Genomic DNA, 20,778 nt, shown 5'->3' on the forward strand with positions numbered 1-20,778 from the left:
GCAGAGCTTCTGCCCTGGGAGACAGGCAGGCTCATGGAGGGAGAATTCCACAGCTTTTCCTGAAGGAACTGACTTTCTTTGGAAAGAAGCCTGGAGAAGGTGTCAAAAATAATGAAAGTCCTGGTGGTCAGCAATTTAGAGGGCCTGGTAAAGATCCCTGCAGCTGGACGTGAAACGTAGAGCCCAGGGTCCGACAGAGAACCGCGGGAGAGGCAGCCAGGACAGCCCGGCTGGGGGCACGGCCATCCCCGAGGACTCAGAAGACGGTGCCACGTGCGGCTGCGCCCACCCAGGGAAATCAGGCTGGAGAGGGAGGCAGACTCCACATCCTTCCCCGAACCACACAGGCCCGGCACCAAAACACACAGCTGACTCAGGGGCTTCAGCGTAACTGGAACAACAGCTGAGCAATGAACAACTCTGACCCAGAGGGGATGCTCAGGAAGCCAGGCTTACAAATACAATCACGCTCATTTCCTGGAGTTCCGGGAGCCCGGTGCGTGCGCAAGGCTGACTGCACTCAGGAGTGACTGGAGAAAGAGACTGAGCTATTAGATCCTGACCGAACTTGGGGCAAAATTGAAAACACCTGAACTATGAAAGCTGTTCCCACGCTGCACACAGAGCCGAAGGTAAAGGGTGGCACTCTAACCCTTGAAGGGGGCTTGACTTTTCACCGAGTGGCTTATGCAGATGTAACCTGTGTCCTGACCATATTCTCCAAGGAACTGTCCTGCAGCCTAAACTCTGGCTAGGACATGCTCTTCGAGGAATCACGACCTTCACAAGAGGTAGAGGTGTTCTCCAGTGACCCTCTCGCTACCCACCTCACAAACAAAACCATGATCAGAGCTGGGGCCAGAACCCAGAGCAGCTGGCGTGTTGTTCTGGAAGGCGGGGTAGTCCGGAATGCAGAGCCCTGCGGGGCGGAAGCTGGGGGGTCTGGTCCAAGGGCTCCTGTGCTGGGCCAGACCCTGGGGTGAGGGCAGAGGTGATTCTGAGAAAGTGGCATCTTTAATTGCAAGCAGAAGCAGAAGAAAATCCCCTCTCGAGCGAAGTGTCCCTAGTTTGGGCTGACTGGAGTCGCCCAGATTAATATGAAGCAAAACGTTCATAGTCAAAGATCAGCAAGTCTCTGTGAGTGAGAACAGACAGAGACAACGGCTCAGAGCCCCGGGGACTACAGATGATTGAATTAGGTGATGAAACTAGTTAAAGAAATAAAGAGTGAAATCATGAAGATGAAAAAGCAAAAGAGAAAGACCAGGCAAATTTTCAGATTTGCAAAGGAAAGAAGGAATATATATAAAATTCAAAGGGTAAGTTGGAAAAATGAGGCCAAATTTATTAATAATTCTGATGCTGTAAACATATATGGACTCAATGTACCAACTAAAAGATTGTCAAATTAGATTTTAAAAAACCTAAATCCACATAAGTATCAAATACACAAGAGACACACATAAAATAAAAGAACATGGAAATGTTGAAAGTATAAGTATTGAAAAAGATATTCCTGAAAACTACGAACCAAAGACAGCTGAGATATCTAAAGACGTTCACAATCTACTTCTGCATAAACTTGGCACCAAAACTCATTTGGTGGCCACCCTGAACAGCTCTGGTTACCAGCCACACAGGCCTCTGCTATCCCCCCATATTTTGTTGCTTCGGACAAGATGATTTTTTACTTTATGTGTAACTGAATTAAGAAAATGTCAAAATCGGAAGTGAAAAGCTTTTGCTGATAACAGGGCTGTTGAAATTGCATCAGTGGGTTTGTTCAGACGCTATCTGCTGGAAACCTTGGCACTGACTCACGGGCAGTGGGAAGGAACCCTCTGCAGAAAGGCTGATGAGGGCCACCAACTGGTCACACCCTGGGGACTGCTCTTGTTGCGTCAAGGGCTGCAGGTACACATGGGATACATTTGGAAGTAACTGGAAAAAGCCACCATCTACCATCCTTGTAAGGTGCTTCCAACTTACTGTACATGAATATGCAAATCAGACAGCCTGAGTAACCAGACAAATGTTTCCTTACTGATTAATAACCACTTCCTACCAATGGAACAAACTCATCACAGGGATCCTGGGCTGGGAAAAAACAATTGCTTGATGTTATCGTTCCTGAAGAACTGCTATTCACACCCCTTTCCTGGAACGCCTTGTGAAAAGCAGTGTTTCAGCTTTTGTTTTCCGCCAGTGGGATATGCGTATTAGGGTCTGTGTATAAAGAATTTTAGAGGAGGTGTAAACTTTTTCCAGACCATTATGCTCCATACTGGAGGGGCCAAGGGAACACTTCCCCTCCACCCTCTGAAGGTTCACTGAAAACCAACTGACAAAAGGCATGCAAATTTATTAACATGCATGGGAGAATTGCAGAGTGATTACCCTGCCCACATGCATTGGGGTACAGACGGTTACATACCCTTCCTCTTAGGACAAAGGGGGATGAGGAAGTGTGGATGATTTTAGGGGTTAATAAATGATATTTAGGGGAATTCTATGGAGTTGAAGAACATACAATGGCCTGGGACAAAGTCTGTTGGGCCCACAAGGAAGACGACTGTTTGTGACAAAATTCTGTCCAAGTGTGTTGGCAGACTTCAGTCTCTTCCTGCGATGTGAGTTCAGTTAATGAAACTTAGGGAAGGGACCACAGGTAATTGTTTTCTTCTTTGGTGGGACCAGATTCTAGGCAGATAAGGGAACTTCAGAGAACAACTCCATCCTATGCGTTGGAAGAGATAGAGAATTGAGGGATGGGGTGGGGCGGGGAGTCAGAGAGACCTGGTGTCTTCTTCTGCGGTTCAGCATGTCAAAGCACCATCTTTTAGGGTTTTGGTTTCTGAGCCCCAACACTACAATCACAGAGCCCAAGACTCCATGACTCTCTGAAGGAGTCCAGTCTTGAGAATGTCACTTACACTATTACCAATGTTTGGAATGATGCTAATAAACCAACACTAACAAATGCTTGACACAGACTCCGCTATGATGATGTTTGCAAACAAACCTGCCCGTAAAGGCTTTGAAGAACTTTTTCGTGACCAATGAGAAGATGATGACATCAAACTTCATTCTTGAACAAAAAGTTTATCAGCCAAAAGTGTAATTAAGTTAGAGGAGCGAATGTCAAAGAAATGTTGAAACACTGTGATTCATCTATTGTCTATTCTTTGCATACTGGGGAAATTGCTGAGTGATACAGATGAGCTTGACAGGTAATCATGACAATAAGGATGACACCATGAACACGAAACATTCCCATTGAAAATACAGTGAATATTTGTGATTTGTTAATTACTGGCTTTGAACAATTTGCAATTAATGGTGAGCAGGAGATAATGGAAAACTACTCAATTAGAAACAGACTTCTTAAGCAGGAATCTAGGTCCATGAGATATGACCCTGGAGGAGCCATTAAAAAGGCAATTTGCCTGCAGTGCGCGTCTGCACCTGAGGACCCTGCTGCTGGTCTATCTCCTCCAATGTCCAACAGGAAAAATGGGGCATCCTCAGATTAGGATAATTCAAGGAGGGTTTACAAAGATGTAGGCAGCATGTCGGAAAACCACAGCTCTAGCTCAATATCCCAGAGATGGGAACTTGGACCTGGGCCCAGAGAAATAAAGGGAGGCGGGAGTGTTTACAAAACCCAGAAGGGGAGGGTTGTGTAGAGAAAGCCGCTTTGAGAGGACCCGTGACCTCCAGCTGGTGGGTGTGATCAATCCAAGGTAACTGTGCAGGCGGGGGACCAGAGCAATGATTACTTCCTCCTCCTCTCCTTCCTCAAGGGAGGGGCTTCCTGCTGTCAGACCTAACATGGACGCCTGGGACTAGGCTGACGTCCCCCACACAGTTTAGCTTCCTAGGGCAAGGGGACAGGGCGGGGAGAGCATGGAGCCGACGTGAATGGAGAAATGAAGGTATCTTGGCACCATTTCACCCTCAGCATCCACTTCTGTCCTTTATCCCAGTGAAAACTCCGTGCTCCCAAGAGAGGGAACACGAGAATTCCCATCAGCCACAATGGCGTTGTAGGGTCGTAACACTGCAGATATAAACCGGAAACCTAAAACGTTAGCCGCTACAGGTATTCTTCATGTACAGCAGGCAGAGGGGCAATGAATTAAACAACATGGACACAGTTGCTACAGTCCCCGCAGCCGCAGCTAGTCACAGGTCCAAAGTGGTCATTCAAGCTACCTTCTCTCACTTTATATCTCACTTTATATCGTGTTCCCTAATTCTCTGTCAGAACATCGGCCACACATGGGTCTTTACTCCTCATTCCTCTGGGATCTGAGTTCTTGCTAGTCGTGTCTTTATCAGATTGCCTTACTGTTCCATTGAGCAGGACTATGGGGTAAGACGACACTAACAGGCACCCCCACGAATCACTGCAGCTCCAGACAGTCCTCTCTGCTTCCTCTGTGTAGCAGCAACCCGACTTCCTCCTGGTAACGGGGATCAATCCCTCCAGAAATACAGGGACCCTTTTCTCCACCCATTGCCTCAGTGGCACAAGGAGTTTCAAATGGCTCTAATTTTTTTAAATGTCACTTTGCCATATTCCATAAGTTTTTGATATGTCTCATTATCGTTCAAGCGAAGCATTCTTTAAATTCAATTATGATGGCCGGGCGCGGTGGCTCACGCCTGTAATCCTAGCACTCTGGGAGGCCGAGGCTGGTGGATCACTCGAGGTCAGGAGTTCGAGACCAGCCTGAGCAAGAGCGAGACCCCGTCTCTACTAAAAAAAATAGAAAGAAATTATCTGGCCAACTAAAATATGTATAGGAAAATTAGCCAGGCATGGTGGCACATGCCTGTAGTCCCAGCTACTTGGGAGGCTGAGGCAGTGGGATCGCTTAAGCCCAGGAGTTTGAGGTTGCTGTGAGCTAGGCTGACGCCACGGCACTCACTCTAGCCCGGGCAACAAAGCGAGACTCTGTCTCAAAAAAATAAATAAATAAATAAAATTCAATTATGATTATTTTCTTTGAGATATCAGTTATTTAGAAGTGTGTTTTAAAATTTCTACATGTAATTTTTAAAAATATTTTTAATTGCCAAATATAACAATACAGAAAGTACATAAAAAGAAAAATAGCTGGAAATTAACAAGTTAAGCTTCCAAAGTCAGAGGTTTAAAAAAAGAAAGGGACAATAGAATTAGATCAGGGAGAGAAGGAAGGAACAACAAAGAGAAACACAGGACTCCACATCAGCAACGACAAAAAAATATGATAGAAAGATCAACAAGGTCAAACATGGGTTCTTTGGAAAAACTATGGCAAGACCAATGAGGATAAAAAGAAAGAAGAAAAAAAATAGTATTAGAAACGAAAAAGAACCATAATTACAGATAAAGCAGAGGTTTGGAAGATGCTAAGAGAATTCCATCAGAAGCTTTGTATCTTACATTTTAAAACATAAACTAAACAAATTTTTAGAATAGTATAATTTGGTTAAAAAAAAATCAAGAGAACTAGCAGCCTGAATTTTCCTATAACTATTAAACAAATTGCAGCAAAAACGCTGTCTCACCAGCACTTGCCTTTTACGGGCAAGTTCTACTAAACATTCAAGTAACAGATAGTGCTGGTATTAGGGGAAAAAAAAAACCCAGAAAATAGAAGATAAAATACTTCCCACCTCATTTGTACAGCTGGAATAATCTTGATGCCTGGCTTAGTCCATTTTGTGCTGCTATAACAGATTAGCATGGACTGGGTAGTTTATTAAGAACGGAAATCTAGTTCTCACAGTTCTGGAGGCTGGGAAGTGCAAGATCAGGGGCCTCGTCTCTGCTCCCAGCATGGTTCCTTGAAGGCTGCATCCTCCAGGGGGAGGAGCACTATGTCTCACAGCAGAAGAGCAGAAGAGGAAAAGAGAGTGAATCCCCTCCCACAAGCCCTTTTTATAATGGAGCCCTCGTCACCTAATACCTTCCAAAAGGCCCCACCTCTCAACACTGTTTCACTGGGGATTCAGTTTCTAACACTTGAATTTCGGGGGCTGCATTCAGACTACAGCAACACCCAAATAGACAAAGGCAATGCAAGTAGTAAAACATATAAGCCAATCACATATATGAATATAGACAAAAATTTTAGCAAACTGAATCCAGCAGGGAACATACACACAAAACATAATACAAATGTCTATGTTAGGTTTAACCCAGGGATGCAAGGAAAGCTGAACATTTAGATATGTATAAATATTATTCACCACCACCTAAGAGAATAAAGGAGAAAAACTGTATTATCATCCCAACAGATATGGGAAAAAAAACTTTGATACAACTCAAGACCCATTCACGATTTAAATCACACACACATACACATACCCTCACAATGGATATCATTAACCTGAAAGGGGTTGCCTTCAAGAAAACCTACAGCAAACATCATTCTTAGCAGGAAAACATCGGAATATAGTAGCAATTCCTTGAAAAGGCAGGACGAAGGCAAGAATGCCCATCATTGCTCAGCTGTCAGTACCGGAGGCCTCGGCCAGTCCTGTAGGGCAAAAAGAAATGAAAGCGTAAGGATTTCAGAGGGCAAAAACATATCTGTCACTATGCACATTTGATATAATTGCCTACAGCAAAAACCCAATAGAATGCATAGGAAATTATTGGATATGAAAATAGAGCTTCACTTGTGGCTGATTATATTAATACCAAAAATTAATTGTCTTTCTGTATGTCAGCCATAAACAATTTGAAAAGAATTTTCAAAAGAGATGTCATGTACAACATGAATAAAACCTTTTAAAGTACTTGGAAATAAATCTAACTAAAAGTGTGCAAGACCTGTATGCAGAGAATTATAAAACTTAACTGAAAGATTAAAGAAAACCAAAATAAATGGAAAGGCAACCATGTTCATGAATTGAAAGCTAATATCATATAGACGTTAATTCTCCCAACTGACCCATAAATATCCATAGACTGATGCAATTGGAAAAACAGCCCAATAACTTTTTATTTTATTTTATTTTTGTTCAGAATTTCATAAAATTATGAAATGTATATAGAAGAGCAAAGGGCTTGAAATTACCAAGTTGCACCGTAAGAACAGTGAAGTGACGAGAGGTGCCTCTAGATAGCAAGACTTATTATAGAGCAATGGAAATGAAAACAATGTAATTAATACGGGCCCAGGGATTGACAACTTGGCAATGGAACAGAGGAGAGAGCCCAGAAATACCGTGCACACAGGTATTGATATATGACAGCGATAGCTGTGCACGTCACAGGGAAGGAAGGAACAATATCAAAGAATGGTGCACGTGCTGCAGTTGTTCAACCATACAGAACAGAACACAAAACAAATGAGGCTGAAGCCTTAACACAAACCATTCCAAAAGGCGGTTTTAGATGCATTAAATTGTAAAAGCAACACTTTGAGAAGCTATATCAGATATTATCTACCTAACCTTGGAATAGCAAAGGATTTCTTAAATCAAACGAAAATAAATAAGTATTAATAAATTTGACTACATAAGCTCAAGACTTTCTCTTTGTCAAAAGACGCAAGAAAAAGACAAGCCCCAAACTGGAAGATATTTGCAAGACATATAACTAAGGAAAGATTAGTATCCAGAACATATACAGAATTCTCACCTATCAACAAAAAACTACAGACAATTATATTAAAAAATGGGCAAAGCTCTCTCTGAATAGGTATTCCACTAAGGTGGAGAAAACAAAAGGTTGATAAATATATAAAAAGATGCTCAGTAGTATTAATAAGGAATGCGAATCAGCTCAATCACTTTGGAAAACCATTTGCAATTATTTTATGAAGTTGAACATTCCCATATCTTATGACTCAGAGATAAACTGCCACACACGACCAGGAAACATAAGCAAGAACAGCCGTGGCAGCTCTCTCATAGCTCCCGACACACGTGAACAACCCAAACACCTGTCCAGAGAATAGTATGTTCGCACAGCGATTATAGCACAATGACAACATGAATGATTCTTAGAAATATAATAGAATGAAAAAATCAAGTATCAGAAGATAGGATTCCATTTTTATGAAGCTCAAGAACTATGAACTATGAACAAAAATAGCAAACAACGAATTCAGGATACTGCTTACTTCCGTGAGGGAGGCAGCGGATGCAGGGGGAAGCAGTCACACCCAGGTGGATACTGTCATTTGCTCTCCTTCTCGGGGTTGGGTGCCGTGGTCACAGCTGTTTGTTATATTACACTTTATGGCTGATGTAGGTGTCACACATATTCTTTAGTATGTATCCAATATGACATTAAAGATACCATAAAACTAAAAGTTTAAAAATTGGTTTGCATGGAAGATTCTTATTCTGTAGTTTTTAGAACTTTGACTTCATTTTACCTGAGTGAATTAATTGGTTTGATCTGTTATGCCAGGAGAGCATTTACTCCCTCCCTGTCATGAGTCACTTTGCACAGATTTTGACCTTAAGTGACACTAATCAATCCTCTCTCTCCTGGCCCCAGAAGGGCATGGCGGGAAGGAGGGTTGGCATTTCACTTCTCTGAAATGATTGGATGATGTTGGTGACTCTGAGAGGGAGAGGTTTGTACTAAACAACGCGGCGATAAGCAACCTGTGAATGCGACCTGACCTAACGTGCTTTCCCTACTCTGCTGGCCAAAAGCGACGGAAGTGGGGCTTTCCTGAAAGACAGGGTGGGATGAGGCTGTGGCTGCGAGTCTTGCCTGGGAGAAGAAAGGCCGAGGCAGGAGTCCAAGCCCGGTGCTGTCACTGGAAGGGACTTGGAGCTCTCTTCCCATGATGAAAACTCCGGGACTTTCCACCTTTGAAGTTCTGGTTAATACTCCGTTTCCCTGCAAACAGGCGCAGTAAACCCTTACAACCGCGTGGTCAGGAGGTTCGTCTTCAGGGGCAGTGAGGAATGAGGCCAAAGGAAGGAAGGGCAGGTACGGCTGGGCATGGAGGTGGGGGTGGAGAGGGGCGTTCATGCCAGAAAGGAAAGGCAGCAGCGACCCACTGGAGGCTGCTAGGAAGAGAAGGAAAGAAAGCAGGGGAGGCTGTGGGGCCCCAGGGGTGAGAACATGGGTTCTGTCTTCAGCTCTTCTAACTAGATAACTTGGGTAAACGACTCAGTTTCCCATCTGTAAAATGGGCCAGTAGTAATAGTACTTTCCTTTGTTAGGGTTTTTGTGAAAATAAGGAAATATATTTTGTACATTGCCTGGCACATAGCACCCACTGCATAAATGCAGACTTAATTTAAAAAAAAAAAAGGCCACCTAAAGAGAAGCTTTAACAAGAAACTCCAAGAAATTTGAGGCGATGACCATGGCACAGCTGGGAATAGGGGTGCAGTGGACACTGGCTAGAATGTGGAGACAATCGCAGACATCTGCTTCATACTTTCCTCTTCCCACCGCCCCATATAACAATCCGTTCAAGGAAGAAAACTCCTCCAGAAACACTGAGCCACCCAGGAACCGGGAAGGAGACGTGCTTGTGGCAGTTAAGGGGACCCCGGCAAGCTGTGCTGTTTTCCACTCATGCTGTTCACGAGAATTCATCAGCAGGTTTGATGAACAAGGATGGCCTTGTTTACCCATTCGACATTTAAAAAATGTACACATGGACCCAAACAACTCAGGTTGGGACATCTGGTGATTCTGGCCTGGGGCATGTGCCCTTCCTGTTTGGAAGGTGGAGCCCCTTAGAAGCAAATTGGCTCTTGCAGATCTCAAGGTTTTACAACCTGAGATTTTGGGCAATTAGAATCCTATTACAGAATCTCAGCCAGGCGCAGTGGCTCACGCCTGTAATCCTAGCACTTTGGGAGGCTGAGGCAGGAGGATGGCTTAAGGTCAGGAATTTGAGATTGGCCTGAGCAAGAGTGAGACCCCCCATCTTTACTAAAAATAGAAAAATTAGCTAGGCATGGTGATGCACACCTGTAGTTCCCGCTCCTTGGGAGGCTGAGGGAGGAGGATCACTTGAACCCAGGAATTTGAGGCTGCTGTGAGCTATGGTGACACCATTGCACTCTAGCCGGGGCAAAAGAGCGAGACTCTGTCTCAAAAAAAAAATAAATAATAATAATAATAATAATGATCCTAGAATCTCCATGACCAAATCACAGAACCTCTGAAGATCAGAGTGAATGTGTTTGTATGTGTTGGGAGAGGGGGTCGGGGCAGAGAATACCAAAGCAACAAAAGCAACATGGAATGGATGGAGTCAAAGTCATGCTGAAAGGACAAAACGTTTCTGAAGCCCGAAGTATGGAGACCCAGAGCTGGCCCATCAGTGATCCTACCTGTATGCCTGGTTACACTTTTTTGCCCCACATTTATTGGCCATTTACATTTCTTCCTTTATGAATTGCTGTTAATTACAATGTTCATATTTTTCTTAGTTGTAACCCCTCTATCGATATTAAGGATATCAATTCTGCAGCTGGCACAATGTTCTTGCAACTCTCTGCCCACCGCTTGGCATTTTCTCCCTGTCTCATGAGGGGGTTTGGCATTTCTGTATGATTGTGCAATTTAGCTCTCTGGGGGCGACCTGTTTTCTAAATTCTGGAAGGATGTCACTCAGCGGCTCTCGAAGTGCTCGTTAACAGAGAAAACCAGGGGATTCCCTGATCAATTGGCCACAGGAATTCATTTTTTTTATTAGGTAGCCCAGCCTTTTCCCAACCCACCCTCAGCCCGTTTCCTTATCCTCTTCCCGTGTAAATAACCTGGCTGTGCCAGTTATTGAGCTGGTGCCCCTCAGCCCCAAACCCAGCCCTCTGTACTCTGCTCTGTGGCGGTGCGGGGCTGGGGACTCCCCGACCGCAGCGAGGTGGGCTGGGTCCCTTTTACACTCTGCTCATGGGGACCCTGCGGGGAAGTCGCAGGGCTGGAGGGAGAAAGGACTTGCTCCTCCTGCCTACTGGCCGCTCCAGGGAGCCTCACTCCAGGAAGGCTGCTTCACCCCGGCAGCAGCAGTTCTTTCCTGTGGCTGCAATTGAATCATCTTGCAGTGTTCCCAACACTGGCAGAATGAGTTTCAGCGAGTGACGCCCCGTCCTCTCCAGCCGTCCACGCAAGACACCAGCACCAGCTGAACAGCGGCCCCGCCTCCGAGGTCTGGGGTTCACCTTCCTTCTCTCAGTTTCTAAGTTTTTATATTAATGATTCCAACCTCTTCCTTCTGTCCCCCCAGCCCCAGGGATAGGAGCTGCTTCCTGCAGCTGTTCCCTCCGTCTGATGCCTTAGTTCTCTCTCTCCCCGCCCCCGCACAACCTTTCAGTTGCCAAGAGAACAACTTTATAGCTGATTAACAAGTCTTTACATGAAATTCTCCCTGGTCAAATAACTGGTGTGATTTCCATCTCTGGACTGGACCCTGACTGGTGTAATGAGTATAATTATATTGATTGCACTGTCGTCTGGGACTTGGAAGCCTGTATTCCACACCTCCTACTGCGAGTATATAAAGTAACAAAGTGAACAGTCCCCTGGGTTGTCCTCTCTCTCGCTCTGCTCCCGTGCTCTTGGGTCACAAAGTTCTACCTACTAGACTGCTCTTATTTCCAGGAAATAACAATAATCATAATGGCATTTATTAGGAGTTTATCATGTGCCACATAGTTCCTTATTTGTATTTTCTCAATTATTCTTCAGAAGAACCCCAAGAAAGAGACACTAGTGTTATCCCCATTTCATAGACGAAGACTTTGATGCCCAGAGAGGTTAAAGGCTTTGCCCAAGGGCACACAGCCGTCAGCGGCAGGGCCAGAAATCAACCCCAGGCAGGCTGAGCCCAGGGCCCAGCTGGACTGGCGGTCGGTGCCAGCAGCACAGAATGAGCTTCCACCGAGCTGGGCCTGCAGAAGGCAGGCGGGGGGAGAACGACACCCCCCAGCGGAGAGGGCAGCGGGGAAACGGGGTGCTCGGAGCAGGGGGGCCATGTGAGTGCTGGGGCTGCCAGGACAAAGCGCCACAAACTGATGGCGTGAACAACAGGAATAGATTGTGTGGGTCCTGGAGGCTGGAAGTGTGAGATGAAGGTACCAGCAGGGGGTTCTTGCCGGGGGCTGTGAGGGAGGGATCTGTTCCTGGCCTCTCTCGCTTGTACGTGGCCACGGTCATGTTGACATGGTGTCCTCTGTCTGTGTGTCTGTCTCCAAATTTCTTCTTTTTGTAAGGATACCACATTGGATTAGGGCCCACCCTAATGAGTGTATTTTAGCTTGATTGCCTCTGTAAAGACCCTGCCTTCCAATTAGCTCACATTCTGGGGTTCTGGGGCTCAGGGCTGCAACATGTGGATTTTGGGGAGACACAGTGCAACCCACACAGGAATAGTCAGAGGAGAGGCCAAGACAGGGGCTGTTGCTCCACCGTGAGTTCCTTCCCTTGGATACAGGGAAGGGTGTGGACAGGCCGAGGGACCAGACAGGGGTCTGATTAGGACTCAGGATGATGCTGTGGGGACCTGGGCCTCTGGACATGACTGGGGGGAGCTAAGAAGTCGATGTGCGGGGCCTGGTCCCCACGGTCTCTTAGCCAGCCCGGGGCCACCAGACAGCTGGCCTTTCTTCCACTCTTGATAATCTGGTGTCAAGTGGGGAGTGAGGGCCTCCTCAGGGGCCACTCTCTTAGGCAGCATTGGGGGTGGGGGGCTCATCTTCCTAGAAATTAAAGGACAGGAGGTGTCTTCCAAGTCCGTCCCTGAGTGCCACCAGCTGCTCTGTGCACAGTAATGGTGGGGATACCGTTCCGGAACCTTGTGACTTCTCTCAGTCAACCAGATGCACTACCCTATCAAGTTTTCTCTTGTAATCGGTTGAAAAACAAATTCTAAGACTGCAGAGCAGCTGACGGCTGTTTCCAGGAGCCCTGCCTCAGCTGGGGGGGCAGGAGCCCCTGGGCCTGCAGAGGGAGTGGCCCCTTGAAAAGGGGCGTGGCGGTGCCCCTGACCGAGGGCTCTGTAGGCCGGAGGTGCCACTGGAGTTGCTGGGAGAGGCAGGCGTGGAGAGCAGGTGTCAGAGCCGGAGGCTGGCGGGGCCTGCACGGCCATGGGGAGCTGGCGGAGGAGAAAGGAGGGAGAGATCCCGCCCACCCCACCGCCACTGGCAGGGGCCTGTCCGGGACCCGCAGTGCTCACACTCTGTCCCTAGTTTCAAATGCGTCTCCCCTGAGGTCTCTGTGAGTCCCTGCTTCTCCCTCAGTCTGTGGCTTTGGCCACGTCTCTAGACTGCTCTCTCTCTATTGCTTAATTTGATTCCTGCCAATTGATAGTTTCTTGGGTACGGCCGAGGAAGTGGTGAGCATGTGTCTTGGGTGATTAGTGTGGGTGTGGCGGGCTGGGTGGACACGTGCGGCCACTCATACCGGGTGGACTCACAGTCCGGCCTGTGGGGAGGCCGATGAGCAGGGCTGGGTGAATCCAGACTGTGGGATCGTTGGCCTTGGGGTCCGAGGCCATCGGAGCCTCCCTGTCTGCAGCTGCCCCGGGGACTTGGCCCCAGCACCACCCCCTCCTTCCAGCCCAGCGATGGGGAGGCACCGCCTGCCTGGGGGGCTCAGAAATTCTGCCATCTCCGCCTCTAGCCACGCTCGCAAGACCTGTCTGTCCAGGCCTCTCCCAGGGTCCCTCGGGCCCTGCATTCTCACCTGGTGCACAGCCTGCAGCCCCACAGAACAGCCTGCTCAGCTCCTGTCCCCTGGTCTCCCTTGCCCCCCAGCTGGCAGCTTAGAGCCATCCCCACCCCTGGGACCAGCCCTGGCCTGAGCAGGAGGGACTCAGAACCATGGCTGTTTCCTGTCTTCCTTGAACCTCTGTCATCGCTTCCAGGGCCAGCCTTGTTTCTGGGAGCCAGGGCCCACTTTCACCTGGCAGCCACGTCCTCCCTCCTTCCCACAACAGACGGTGCCTGTCCTAGGGAGCTCAAGGAGGAGGCGGCCTGGTCCTGCCCTGTCCCAGCTCCCTCCTGCCCTTGCACCTGGCGCCCCAGGCCCAGCCCAGGGCCCACCCTCAGGACAACCCTGCTTCCCCTTAGCTGTATCGGCATGGGTGGGGATGCCCCTGTCTTTGGGTGAGTACTGCCTGCCACCAGCGATTGCCTGAAGACCCCCAGCTCTGAGGTCTCCTGCCTGGAGACCTTGGGAAACAGCTCAACTCTAAGAAGCGAGCATCACTGTGTCTTGGGAAGAGATTTCCCTGCATGCCCTCGCTGGGGAGCCGCTGTCTGTCTGCACAGGTCCCATGCCCATGGCTCTAGTCTTCCTCAGGACTCCAAACCACACCATTTGGTTCCTGGTATCTCTTTCACCACCTCACCCTCCCCGCCCCCCCCCCCAGGACCTGCAGGTGGTTTGGGGAGCAGAGGTTTGGGCCTCCTCTCCACTTCCCCATTTTTGGCTCAGGACGCTCCTGCCTGTGCAGAGATGGGCGTTGGGCACTTTTCTGGCCTTGAAGCAGCTAGTGGCTCGTGGTGCAGCCACAGAGATGATCCAGGGGGGCCATGGGGTGGGGAGGTGGGGTCCTGAGGGCTCAAAACACAACACGGGCCTCCAACGCCAGGATGTCAGACAAGCTCTCACCGCCAGGGAAACAAATTCCTTCTGCAAATCCCGAAAGAGCGTCCTCTGTATGCAGGGCCCCGTGCCAGCCGATGGCAGCTGCCCTCAGAGCCTCTGTTTCCCCCACCCTGTCCTGCTCTCCACCCTGGGGGATGCACCGCCACCCCCCACCCGATCCAGCCCCCACCCCGTCTCAGCTGTGCAAGGAAACACCTGGTGGCCACCCTTCCCGGCCCCTTCGTGCCCAGAATAATGCAGCCACCAGACCCTGGGATTTTGCTCCTTACATACTTCTAGAATCCACTCTCATTTCCCCCACTGTTCCCACCAGAGTCCTGGCCAGCATCACCTCCCTCCGGGTGACTCACGGATCCCTACGCTGACTGTTCCCAGCACGGCAGTCGGTGCCGCCTCTTCAAAAAGCCAATCTGATCACGTGGCTGCCACAGTCTCAGCACCCACAGGGCCAAGTCCCAGATCCTTACCACGGCCCAAAAGTCCCTCGGAATCTGGGCCCTCATCACATCTGCAGCCCTTCTCCCTCCCTCTCTGGGCTCCATCCCACCTCCTCCCAGTTCCTCAAATGTATTTTTGTAAATTATCGTATTTTTAAATGATTATAAAAATAGTACGTGCCCACAGTAACCATATGGAAGAGTCCTCGTAACCCCTCTGGTTAGCGTTGTTCCACCTCTCCACCCCTCTGCCCACTTCCCTGTTGATTTTGTGGAGGGGAGACTTCGTTTCATGCCTGCTTCTGGACACATGGAAACTTGGGACTACTGTCTGTGCCTCTAGACGACACAGCCGTGGCCATGGCCGTGCTGGCTTCCGAGGGTGGGCGGCGTGGGCTAGGCCAGTTTGCAGCCCGGTGCTCTGGCCTGGGGGGAAAGGCTTTAAGTGCACGGCTGGGATCATATCAAAGTAAGTGGAACTGTGTCATGTGTCCGTCTTATCTGGCGTCTCAGCTGGACGTGCTAATTGACCAGAGAAAAGATGACCAATTCCTTTCAGATGCATGGTCACTTCCTGATAACTTCTCAACTGCCTGCACAGCACAGCAAATCCCCAACTTACTTTAGATTCTAAGAGAGTTATGATCGTAGCTACTACCTCATTGCAACCTTTATTACTGGTCAGACCAAACATCATGCAAAACAACTGAATGCATAAAAAACTTCAGAAACGAGAATCTCTTCGGGATTATAAAAGTGTCATAGACAGAGTTGCAGGGAAAATTTCGCAATATTGGAGTTTTAAAATGTGTCCCTCGAGGGGCTACCGGGCAGCAGCAATGCCCACAGCGCCCTTTGCACGAGGTGGGGGTGGGGAACAGGGCAGAACCGCTGGAGGTCTCAGGCTCTGGGAAGGGTCAGATCTGCGTACTGGATCGATTGGGGACAGGTAAGTGGTATCAGCCAAGGGGGGTAATCCACGATGTGAGAGGAAAGGAGGCGTGGGGGAGCTAAATACGCAAATTCGGTAGTTTAAGCTGTAGTGTCAGTTAAGCAGGTACATGAGACTGCAGAGCAGTCCGATCTCGTGTGGGAACAATGACAAAATGTGGATGGGCTTCTCGCCTTCTACCCCCAGGAACCAGCTGACCTGGAGCCAGCGGAGCAGGGCCAGGTGGAGTCGAGGGTCTCAGCCAGGGCCACACCGACTGCCAGGGCTGCCTGTGGTCACGGTGTTATAATGAGAAAAATCACCTGTGGATGAAAGAAACAGTAGTTCAAGGTGAGGCAATAAGTGGGTTCATTTATGCGCTCATCCGTCACCTGGGGATCTCGTTAACTTGCGGATTCCAGTTCCCCGGGGCCCCTGTGGCCTGAGTGCTGCGTTTCTAACAAGGTGGCAGGTGCTGCTGTCTTGGGCCACACTTGGAGCAGCAAGGCCCGGTTGGCATCACCTCGGGGGAAGACTTGGGAGGGTCTGTGGAGCAGACAAAGAAAGATGTCACAAGGGGGACAGAGTACACAGCGTGTAAGGTGGGTGGCAGTCCAGGTGCTGCCAGCTGCCAGCACTCACAGAGCCACTGAAAGGAGCCAAGCACAAGGGGTCTATCACCGTCCAGACACGGAGCCCACGCAGGGCAGCCCAGGGTCCCAGCCTTGTCTACAGCCCAGGGCCTTTGCCCTCTTGCTGCTCTGACAGCTCAGAATGTGAGTGATGATGGCCAAGGGAGCTCCAGGTGACATGCGGAGGACAGTGTCCAGAGGTAAAAATGACATCTTCCCCCTCAAGGTTTCCCTGCATGTCTCACTGGACAGACTGAGGTTGCATGTCCCTTCCTAAGCCAATCGTTGGCAAGAGGAGACTTACCCTGAGTAACTTTGATGAATCAAGTTCCTGCTTCTTGGGACCGGGGACAGGAATGTATTTTATATCCAAGATCTTACTATTCCAATGTCTTTGGTTCTGGGAGGTCTATGTCTACTGTTGGTTGTTTCTGTTACTCTCACCCACGGTGGCTTATTTCCTTGGGAGTTTGGTGATTGTTAATTATGGGCTCACACATGGGAGGGTGTGGCCACATGGAAATGGTTCAGTAAAAGATAGCGTCTTCCACAAACAGTTGACTGGAGCCTGGTGCCTGGGAGAAATTTGGGGTCCAGCCTGTAGATCTCCCCAGAGGTCAGGGCTGCAGACAGAGCCCTGGGCTCCACAGCATGCATGTGGATGGAACTTTCTAGAGGAAACAGCTTGAGTGAGCCCCGGGCATGTATGGGGCCCTGGAAACACCATCGCTTACGGGATGGGTGAAGACAGAAGAGATGACAAAGGAGCCCTTGGAAGATCCACTAGAGGTCAAAGAAAACAGAAGGTGTAGGGCTCCTGGAGGCGAACGCACGGCATGTGTGAAGCGAGTGTTCAACAGAGCTGGATTCCGCTGCAGCAGCACCGAACCGTGACCCCTGGATTGGGCAAAGGGAGGTCCTTGACCTTGTCAAGCAAGGTTTGTGGATCAGGCTTCACTGGGGTGAGGAATAAGGGGCGGGGAGCAATGCTGACAGTGCGTGCAGACAGATGCGCCCGGACATCGCAGGCCCCTGCCCTCTCCGGCCCACCCAATCCCCTACTGGCTCTGCTTCTCTTCCCATCTCGTTTACACGCCCCTTCCAAAACACTCTATGCCTCACAGCCTTTACTAGTGTATCATGTTCTTCGCCGGGTGTGTATCTCCCCGTAAGACTGCAACAGTCCGGCAGATAGAGCCCCTGGTCTGTTTTGGTCCCCGATGCACCCTAAATGCCTAGAGCAAGGGTGTGGCACCCAGTGGGTGCTCAGAAAGGCAGGTGAGTGAATAGAATGACTGCAGGGGAGAAGGAGGGGGTTAGAGAAGCATGCTGGGGCGCAGGGCGTTTTGGCGTTTAGAGATGGGTGCAGCCCTGGTGATGTTTACGGCCGAGGGAAAACACCCCAGTGTGGAAACCCAGCACAGAGAAGTGGGAATTCGTGACGCATGGCCTTAGGAGAGACGGGTTTCCGAGCAGGCTGGGCGAGAGTGACCCGGTTCAGGGAAGGTGGGAGAGGTGAGACACGGGCTGGCGGGATGTCTCAAACCACCGGGGGCTGAGTCCTCGCCCTGGGTGGTGGGAATCTCTCGGGGGATGGGATTGTGAGCGAGGGAGCCACAGATCACACTGGCGACCACTCAGGGTCATTTGTTGCACAACTCAAGAGACACCGTTCGCAATCCCACGGGACACGATGTGAATGATGCCCCCTGGAGTTGTGTGACATGGCAGCCCTGTGAGGAGGCGCAGGTGCTGAGAGGGGTGTGAGGCAGGACCCTCTGATGGGCTGGCAGAGGGACAGGTAGAAAGTGACAGGTGTCTGAGGCTTTGCCACTGCAGAATGATCACAAATTCAGCTCTGCCAGCAGGCGGGACGGGAGGAGAGCTGAGGGCCTGACTAACTTGTTTATAGAAGGACCACAGGACAGGGGCCGGCTGCGCTGGGGAGATAATGAATTGAGGTTTTGATAGTTGCAGTTGCTCAAAAAAGAAGAAGGAAGTCCACTTGTATATCATAAAATTAAAAAATAAAAGTATGATGGTAGATAAATTCCCAGATAAGACCCATAAAGGGAATGCAATACCTACCCCAAAAAGGACCATTGGAAGAGTCTGTAACTTTCGAGAGCCGTGTAGGGAGGCCACACGTGTCCTACTGAAATCATCTTTTGGTGTCTTTCCTGCCAAACATGGGATGGGATCCAGTCCCACCCTGTCGGCTGCGTTTGATTCAACAGACATTAATTGAGCATCTATAACTGCCAGCCCCACGGATCAGAGATAAATGATATAGTCCCTGCTCCTGATTAGCTGTCAGGCCAGCGACTGCAGCAGAGCATGGCAGGTGCTGAACTGGAGGTTCTGCAGAGGATGGCGGGAGAGCAGAGGCAGGATCTCTCTGAATTTCCTGTGGACATGAAGCAATCCCTTGGTCATCTTTCTTCCCAAAGTCCCAGGAGCTGAGTGGATGGGGAAAGAAAAGAGACAGAAAGCTCAGGACCCACCTTTGCTCTGGGGATCTGGATCCTCACTGAGGCCGTAAGAGCTGGCCTCAACTCAGCCACTAAGTGGCTGTGACCTTGGGGTGCTACTCGCTGCCTGTGAGCCTGGAAGTAGAGTTTGAACCAGTCCTGTTAGAGTCCCTCTTGACTGCCTGGTGTTCTCCTCAGCTTGCCAGGTCAATGAGTAGAACCCAGGGATAATGAGTGGGAGGGCAAAAGCCACCGCCTCCGAGAAGGCTGCCTGGATATTCCTTTTCCTCTGCCTGGCAAGAACCTCCATAAACTCCAAGGTCTAACTCTGGGTGCAACTCTGCTGTGGATCTTCCTCTGACCTTCCAGGAGATGAGTCTGTGGCTTGCACAAGCTTCCACTGTGAATGGAGTCCTTCTGGTGCATGGGAGAGAGAGCTTTGCGCCATCACCCCCTCTAAATTGCAAATTCCAAGATGTCATCTTCATGCTCCATTACTTAGCACATAGCAGGTACTCAATGCTCTTTGGACAGATGAACAAATTAATGAACGTCAGAGTCTCATATCCTCCTTCACAACCCAGTGCCAATGTCACTGCCCTTGGAAGTCTTCCCTTTCCCCCCAGGAAGAAGTCGTCTTGCTTTTCCTCGTGCTCCAATAAGATGCTATTTGAATGCCTAAGTTAGAACAAGGCTGTTCTTTTTCTGTAAAAAAAATAGATAATAAATACGGCTCGGTGGGCCATATGGTAACTGTTTCTACTACTTGATTTTTGCCGTTGTAGCAAAAAACGTGGTGCAGCCACGGAGAACACAAATGAATGAGCATAGCTGTGTTCCAATAAAACCATTTACGGACACTAAAATTAGAATCTCATAGAATTTCCACATGTCCCAAATGTTACTCTTCCTTTGATTTTTTTCCAACCATTTATAAATTAACAAAACATTTTTAGCTCATGTGCTGAACAAAAGCAGGCCACAGTCTGTGTCTGTCCTGCAGCCACAGTGTACGAACACCTGCTGGAGAACTTATTAAGACCCACTTGTTAATAGGCTTATTTTGGTCTCTCCTAGTAATCTATAAAAGGAGCAGAATAATTAAGAACACTGCCTTTGGACGCAGATGGGTCTGTATTAAAATTTGATTCCAGATTCCTTCTCTTTCTTTCTCCCTTTCAGTCAAAGTCACTAGGCAGGCTGAGAACGGCTGGAAGCCAGCCCAGCGGTGGCCAGGACTCACACAAGGTGGGTGTATCAGTCTCCCGGGGCTGTCATAACAGAAACTGGGGGGCTTGGAACAACAGAAATGTATCATCTCACTCTCCTGGAGGCTGCGAGTCCAAAATCATGGTGCCGGGGTGGGGAGGCGGGGGCGGCGTGCTCTCTGACAGCTCCACGGGGGAAATCCTTCCTGGCCTCCTACAACCTCTGCCGGTTCCCGGCATTCCGTGGAGACCCTTGGCTTGTAGACACATCACTCTGGTCCCACGGCCGTCTGCTCCCAGTGTGTCCTCATGTCACCTTCCCTCGAGGGCCATCTGTGTCTAAACTTCCCCTTTGTACAACAGCACCAGTCATATTGGATTAGGTCCCCCCTAAAGTCCTCGTGTTAACCTGGTCAGCTCTGTGAAGACCCTATTCTGAGGTGCTAGGAGTTAGGACTTCAGTGTATCTTTTTGGGAGGCACCATCCAAACCTGAACAGAGGA

Source organism: Eulemur rufifrons, chromosome 16 (assembly GCF_041146395.1).
Source record: "Eulemur rufifrons isolate Redbay chromosome 16, OSU_ERuf_1, whole genome shotgun sequence".
NCBI classification, from domain to species: Eukaryota; Metazoa; Chordata; class Mammalia; order Primates; family Lemuridae; genus Eulemur; species Eulemur rufifrons.